Genomic DNA, 7982 nt, shown 5'->3' with positions numbered 1-7982 from the left:
TCCTCGTTCGGTCTCCACGTGGCTTATGGCGTCGGAGGGCGAGGGCGCAAGGATTTGCTCCCCGGACCGCGTGGGTGCGTCTAGCGGGGATGTGGGGATTTCAAAACCTGAATCGCCTTTGTTAAGAATCAGTTTGGAGTCCGGTCAGTGTCCCGGTTCTTCCTCCGGTGCGGCGTTTTTTCCCGCCATAAGCGCCCATCCCCCGCTGCTCGCCCACTCCATGTTGGCCGGCCACTCTGCTCGGACGGCTTCTTCTTGGGCCGCCCTTGAGCTGGGAGACGTTAATACTATGGTCGCCCTTGATTCGGGCGACAGTAAGAAAGCGGCCAAAGTTAAGCGCCGTTCTTCCCGCGCGGCTCCTTCTCAGGAGTTTCACCGCCGGACGCCATTTTGGATGCGCAGCACGTTTCTCCTGTCCTCCCGATCTTTCACCCACTCTCTAGGCCCTCATTTTCATTCTCTCCACTGCTTTTCCGCCCCCACCTCACGAGCCATACTCCATCCCTTCTCTGCGTCCCTCCCAAGCCATTCTCTTACTCTACCCAATCTCCTATTGCCCGCCACTTTCACCATATTTTATCCCCAGTTCGTCCTCTCTCAGCCCCTTCAAAGGATCCATCCCTTTCTCATACTGCGCCACAGCATCTCACATCCTTTTCAGTGCCTCTCATCTGCTCATCCAGTCCTCCAGGTACTACACACAATGTCTCAACCTCTCCCTATGTCATTCTCTTACCCCCATTTCACACCCTCACTTATACTCCCAGCCCATCTAACCACTCCCATTCATATCTATTCACTCACAATTCCCTAACAAACTCCCCTCACCACTCCTCCAAATTCCACTCAGTCTCTCCCATCCATATTCCCTGCTCTGCACTCAGTCACCAAGTCCCCAGTTTTTCCAAGTCCAGTTCTTGTTCTGCTCTTCTTCCCTTTTCTCTCCTTCCTCCTTTAAGTCCCATCCAATTTTGTTCCCCTTTCTATCCCCTCCCCCAAGTCCAGTCCAGATACTGCTCCCCTTCTCCTTTCCTCCATCCAAGTCCCATCCAGCTTCTGCCCCCTTTTCCGTCTCCTCCAAGTCCCATGTAGATTCTGCTCCCTTTCCCCTTGAGTGTCACTCAGTTTCTGTGCCTCTCCCCCCAAGTTCCCCTTCACCCCCTCCCAAATCATCTTCTAGTTTCCCGCAGTCCTATCCACCTTCTGTTCCCCTTCCTCTCCTCTCTCACCTAATCCCATCCAGCTTCCTTTCCCATTCTCCTTCCCCTACAATCTAAGTCCCATCTACTGTAGCTTCTTCTCTCCTTCCCCCAAATTCCATCCAACTTCTGTTCTCATTCCACAAGTCCCATCTAGCTTCTGCTCTCCTTCCATCCTGAGTCTACTCCCCTTCCCTTTGTCATCTGTCTTCTGCATCCCTTCCCCAAGTCCCATCCAGCTTCTTCTACATTTCCCCATCCATCCAGTTCATATTCTGCTCCCCTTCCCTCTCCCCAAGTCCCATCCAGCTTCTGCTCAAATTTCGCTCCCCTTCCCCTTGAGTGTCATTCAGCTTGTTCCCTTTTCCCTCCCCTCCCACCAAGTCCCATCCTGTTTCTTTTCCCCTTTCCCTTCCCTTCATGTCAGTGCAGACTTTTTATTGGTGGTGCAGGTATATCACTATGACTGACTAAACTCATTACCGGAGGATGTGATAACATCAGTTAGTGTATCTGGGTTTAAAAAAGGGTTGGACAGGCTCTTGAAGAAAAAATCTATAGTCTGCTATTGAGATAGACATGGGGAAGTCACTGCTTGTTTCTGGGATTGGTAGTATAAACCAGTGAAGTTTAAAGTTTGGGTTTTTTTTTCATTTTTAAAAGAAAGTGCTTGCTGTAAGATTGCAATGAGTGTGGTTGGTGCTGAAAGGGTTACGTTTGAACCCAAGCTGCAGCAAGGCACTGGGGTGTCATGGCAACAGAGTGAATCACAAGATAGGCAGAAAAAAAACAAAGTTTTAAGTTTATTCTAAGATTAATTTGTGCTTGCAGTGAATGGGTGTTGAGTGTGAGAGAGGAACACACAAGTTTTATAAAAGGAGGGTTTAAAAGTTTATTTTCAGCTTATTGTTGGAAGGTCTGAAGGTTGGAACTCTGTGATGTCCGAGAACTGTGATGTGTAAAGAGATAGTTAGTTAGAAATGGTAGTTGAGAAGGATCAGAGGTAAGAGTAGGATATTACAGGGGGATGATCAGAAGCAAACGCCGGCGCTAGAGGCTGTTAGCGCCATACTAGCACTGACATTTGCTACTGCCTCATGATCAGAGCCCTCGAGCTTGTGATCCCCAGTGATCAGCGACCGGCACGCCAAAGATTGGGTCAGTGGCTCCAGCAAACCCTACGCCAGCTCCGAGCTGGAGTTAGGGTTTGCAGATCATTGGGGAGGAATGGTGAGCCCTGTCCAGCATACATTTGCATGCTGGCAGGCCCCCATTCCCCCCAACAAGGCAAACCTGCCAGCGACAGGGGGCCGGAGGTCCGACGGACCTCCGATCCCCCCGACGATCCCCCCCCAACTCCTGTCAACATGTGCACCCAGTCCCTGGTGGCCCAGTGGGCGACCAACCCCCCCCCCCCCCCCCACGATGATCCCCCCCTAGGTTCAGGGAGGGCTGGAGATCCCCCAGCAAAGGGTCCCTGGTGGTCCAGTGATCAATTCGCCCCCCTCTCCCTGCCTACCCACCCCCCTCTCCCTACCCCCCTACCTTGTGGGTCGGAGGAGGGCGGTAGCCTGCCTCCCTCCTCTTCCTTCGACGCCGCAAAATGGCGGCGCCCAGCCCTGCCCAGTGTATCCTGGGATGCGCTGGGCAGGGCTACACACCATATAAGGGAAAAACTTGAATCCACTTGAAAAAAGTGGTATTATCACAACATGATGGCATTATTCACAACCAGTATGGGCTAGAATAATCAATACAGCCTACAAAACAGATAGCAGTAAGTACTCATGTGGTAATTTTTTAAAAATGGGCACTGACCATTAATACAAAAAAAAAATCTGGGTTTTTCAGTGGCTGTAAAAATGGCCCTAGCACATTGGAAAGACCCACATAAGGGCACGCTAAGGCCTATCTTTACCACAGTTTATAAATGGACTCCTTAATACCTTGAAGTACTAAATTTAATCATATGTTTTATGTGAGTCCTTTGGGTTTAAGAAAGTATCCAGGGGTAAAGTCATCATAACCTGAGCAGTAAAAAAAAAAAAACAGGAAACCTATACTTTATATTGGTAAAGCATAGGGTTTCTTTTCTGAATCCACACATGATTTACATTTGTTTAGAAATATAGAAACATTTATTAACTCCAATCTGTGAGCATTAGGAATTAAAACCTCTTTAAAATAGACAACGAGATGTAAGGTGCAATTAATTGAGCATATTTTCCAGTGCTTAAAGTTTGAAATATATACTGAGACTATTTTTAATCCCAAATACATTTATAGCATGAAGAGAAGTAACCTGAGATTCCAAAATACCTAAAAATCTATTGAAATTAGAATTTATAGCTTTATACTCTTATAATTTCTCCACAGTGTACTTGGTAAAATGCCATGGTTGAACTAAAGTCCGTGAAGCATTTCTTCTGTTTGTTTCATTACTTGCCAAATGCCCTCTAAGGAAATACCAGTATCCACAATTGAATCTTAACCAATTCAGACAACGAAGGCACAGAAGCCATACTGGGCACTGGTTCTTTAGACAAAGACATAACAAACATCACTGTAGTATTGAGGATCCAAGAGTCAACAAGAGAATTTAAAGAGAAACAGGAAGTGGATGGGGGTAACTTCCTCATTCTGCCCTCCATCCTGCCCGATCCTAACCCCATCTCTCTTCTCATTTTGCCACTCCCCTCTGTACTCTCATCCCCTCCACTCTGTACCCTCTTTTGCCCCATTCCTTCCTTCTCACCATTCCAAGACCTACCCCATCATGTAGTCATCTTTCTGTGTCTCATTGTCCCCATCCTTCTCTTGTTTTCCCCCAGTAGCGTAGCCAAACTGCCAGTTTTAGGTGAGCCTGAGCCCAAAGTGGGTGGGCATGAAATTTTCTCTCTACTCCCCCTCCCAATGCTCTCCACCCCCTAGTATCCCCCCAACTCAAAATATAAATGTTTTAGCTGGTGGGTATCCACAGGACCCTCCAGCTGAAGACCTGCTTTACAACTCCCTTTTACCAAGCTTGGCAGTCAACAGCAACAACCCTGAGCCGCCAAAGCCAGTACCCTGGACCTGCTCAGTTTTTGCATATATACAGGGTGCGAACATCGTCAGCTCAAGGATGCTGCCACTGACTGCCAAGCTTAGTAAAAGGAAGTTCTGGTTGCTTTTGGAGGAGTTCCATAGCTGGCAGGGCTTGGGGATACACGCCAGCTACACCAAGGGTCATGGCCAGTGTTAGACATGCTGGGGCTCAGGGTAGAAATTAAGGAGGATCTTCCCCTCTCTTCCATTCTCCCCATCTGCCATTACTACCACACACCCACAGACTCTCACCAAATACAGAACAAGAGAACACAAATTTAGAAATAAAAATATATACATAAAAATTGAACTGGGAACCCCAAGAAGTTAAAATTGGCATGTAGTGCAACACTGGATTAATAAAAACAGAAATGCATTTCTTTTTATACTGAACACAACACAAAGACCATTCCAGTTAATAAATTCAAATAAAACACTTTTTTTACCTTTATTTTTCCATCATGTTAGTCCCAATTTTTCTTTTTGGCTTTCCAGTCTGCCTTCTGCTAATTCTCTTTCCAGTCACTGATCCCATTTGCCTTTGCTCCTCTCAGCTCCCTCACTATACCTATCTCTGACATTGTGATCTTTCGCTTTTCGCTCTTTCCTCCCTTTTTTTTCTTATCTGCCTCTCTGTCCACTCAGTTTTCACCTTCTTTCTCATCATTCTCCTTTTTTTTACTTTTCACCAGCCAATGAAATTCCATCTCTTTCTCTCACCCCCTAGCTATCCTATTTCCCATCTTCTTCTTTAGCTTCCTGACCCTTCCATTTTTTCATCCACTCCCTATTACCACTTTTCTACCTTTTGCATTCACTGTCCTCTCACTCGTCTCTTGCAACATCTCCTTGACCTCTCCCACATAGTTCCACCATTCCCAGCATTTCCTCCATCTCCCCCCCCCAACTCCACCCTCATGGTCTGACATCTCCGTGTCTCTTCACTCTACCCTCCAGCATCTTTCTGTCCTCCCACTTCACTTCTCTCCTGCCTCCCCCCCTTCCATGATCCTTCATCTCTCCTTTTCTCACCCCATCACACATTGTGCAGCATGTCTCCCTTTCTTTTTCTGCTGTCCTGTCCTTCCTGCCTCAATTCAGTCTAGCATGTCTCCCTCTCTCTCTCTTCCTCTCTGCCCTTCTGGTCCAACATCTCTCCCTCTCTCTTCCCTTCCTCACTCTCTGCTCCTATGGTCTAACATATCTCCCTTTCTCTTCTCTCCTATTGTTCTCCATCTCTCTCTCTCCCCCTTCCCTCCCAGATCCAACATTAGCTTCCTGCAATGATACCTCCCTCCCTCTCAGATCCAGCACATCTTTCCTCTCTGTCCATTCCCCCACAGTCTTTCAAACCTTCTTTGTTTTTTTTTTACCACCACCAAGAGCAGCAGCAGCAATAAGCATATTTGGCAGCATCTTGCCCTGGAGCCTTCCATCTTCTGCCTCTTAGCCCCCCCCCCCCCCCCCCCCCCCCCCCGAGCTGCAATTTCATGTTTCCACATGGGCAGGACCTGGCAGAGAGAAGGCTCTGGGGATAGCCACTGGAAGCATGTGTATATTACTGCCAGCAAAGAAAGCACATTGGAAGAGCCACGGGGGGGGGGGGGGGGAGGAGAATCAAGGAGAGGTGCTGGACCCAGAAGCAAAGAGGAATAGGAAGGATAGATACTGGACTTGCAGAGGGAAGGGGAGGAGAAAAGGGTGAAAGATGCTGCTGCAAACTTTACAAATAAAATTTTAAACAAACAAACAGTGTTATAGCAGGGCTGGTGAGTAACTGAATCTCTTGAAGGCCCTGACCACACACCACTGCTATTCATGCATCTGATAAGGGCAATCTGAAAACATAGCTAGTATCTATGCAGGTGTTTTCTTCTATGAAGACCATGACACTTCAGATGAAATATCAAAAAAAGTTTTGAAAGTACCTGAAGAAAAGTGCCTCAAGACAGAAGATGTGAAGCCCATTTTTGCATAGTATTTGGGTAGGAAAAGGGTCGTTCACAGAATATTTTACAAAAGGATCTCATGATACAGAGTCTTTTGTAAAGTAACTGTCAGGGGGTAGAAAAATACATGTGTCAGTGCCAGCATGTATGAAGCACCTAGCACGTTCAAAGAAAAGAGAGGCATCACTTAGGGTAAGTTTCAGATTTTGCAGCCTCTGTGTATAAGTGCTGCCATCTACTCAAGTACTGGACACTTGGGCCCCCTTTTACTAAGGCACACTCATGTTTTTAGTGCACACTAAACTTTTGGGTGCGCTAAACATAGAAACGCCCATAGGAATGCATTGGCGTCTCTAATGTTCAGCTAGCCCACAATTTTAGCGCTAAAAACATGAGTGCACCTTAGTAAAAGGGGGTCTTGATGTCCAAGGGAGCCAAATAAGGAGCTAAGTTATAAAACTATAATTTTTGAATTGGAAGTGGTTGTAAATAACAGAAGAAGATACATAATTGCCCCTTCAATTACCCCTCCAAAGCTGAAGTCGAAACTAGCCGTTAACCTGATGTGTGCTTTGGAACAGGTGCAAAGGTTCATGTCTAAATTTATTTTAAAGTTTACATATATTGCCATTTAAAATCAAAAATACATGCACACTTTTTGGGCTGCAGCCTGCCCAAACCATGCTTACAACACACCCTTTTCTAAATTGTGCATGCTGTGGACAGACATGGGACAGTATCAGCTTTTTTCAGAATTACTATTTACACATGTAAAGCTGTTTATACATGCAAATGCCACTATTTATATATGTAGATGCTACATGAGCCTTTTAAATGACCTCCTTGGATAGCTCTGGAGCTGATAATGCCTCTGTGAATTACGGGGATTATGGGTTTGTTAAATGAAAAGTTGAACAAACTGTTTAAAGCAAACTGCAAATGCCATTTTGTCCACAAGGCAACAAGGCAACATGCATAACAGTTGACCTATAATGTAGAAGGTCACAAAGGAATATAGTGATTTTTCCTCATTATCAATTAATCTTGAAGAACCAAAACACTGTTATAATTTTGTTGGAGAACAATTTGCTCTGAGTCAATGGTTGTCCCTTGAGCCAACAGCAACAAGATTAATTAATTGCTGGAAAGTGGTTTCAATAAAACCGAGCATGCAAGCGACGTGAGAGGAAGCAGGGCAGGCAATGCACAGAGAACAGCACTGGAGAAAGGCTTCAGTTGGCAGAGATTGGGGACCCCCGCCAGCCAAACCAGGGGCTCTGGATCCAATTTGGGGGGCCCAGGCTCCCACGGCCCCCCGTAGCTACGCCACTGGATTATTCATGAGACAGATTTGCTTGCAGTGGAGGTATGTCTCATTCATATTCTTTTTGGATATGCTGAAAACTTGACTTGGTGGGGTACCTCCAGGATCAGGTTTGGGATGCACTGTATTTGGAGAATGAACCACTGGAAAACCATAATCAACATTTGAATTTACATGTTCTGAATTTTCCCACATTTTCTGGGACTGTTTAAAAGATACATGATGGAGGTTCTATATTTCCCATCCTCCTGTAAATAGGGTTTATAACTTTCCTGGACCAGGTGCCATTAAGCTTCCTGGAAGGAATATAGGAGATGTGGAGAGTAGTCTAGAGGGCCCAGTATGTAGAATTTAACAACCTATCTTCAGTAAAGTGATGTGGTAGCCATGTTAGTCCACTTTTAAAGGTAATAAATAGAAATA

The sequence above is a fragment of the Microcaecilia unicolor genome, chromosome 1 (assembly GCF_901765095.1).
Source record: "Microcaecilia unicolor chromosome 1, aMicUni1.1, whole genome shotgun sequence".
NCBI lineage: Eukaryota > Metazoa > Chordata > Amphibia > Gymnophiona > Siphonopidae > Microcaecilia > Microcaecilia unicolor.
The sequence above is the reverse complement of the archived record's forward strand: the minus strand, read 5'-3'. Positions refer to the sequence as shown.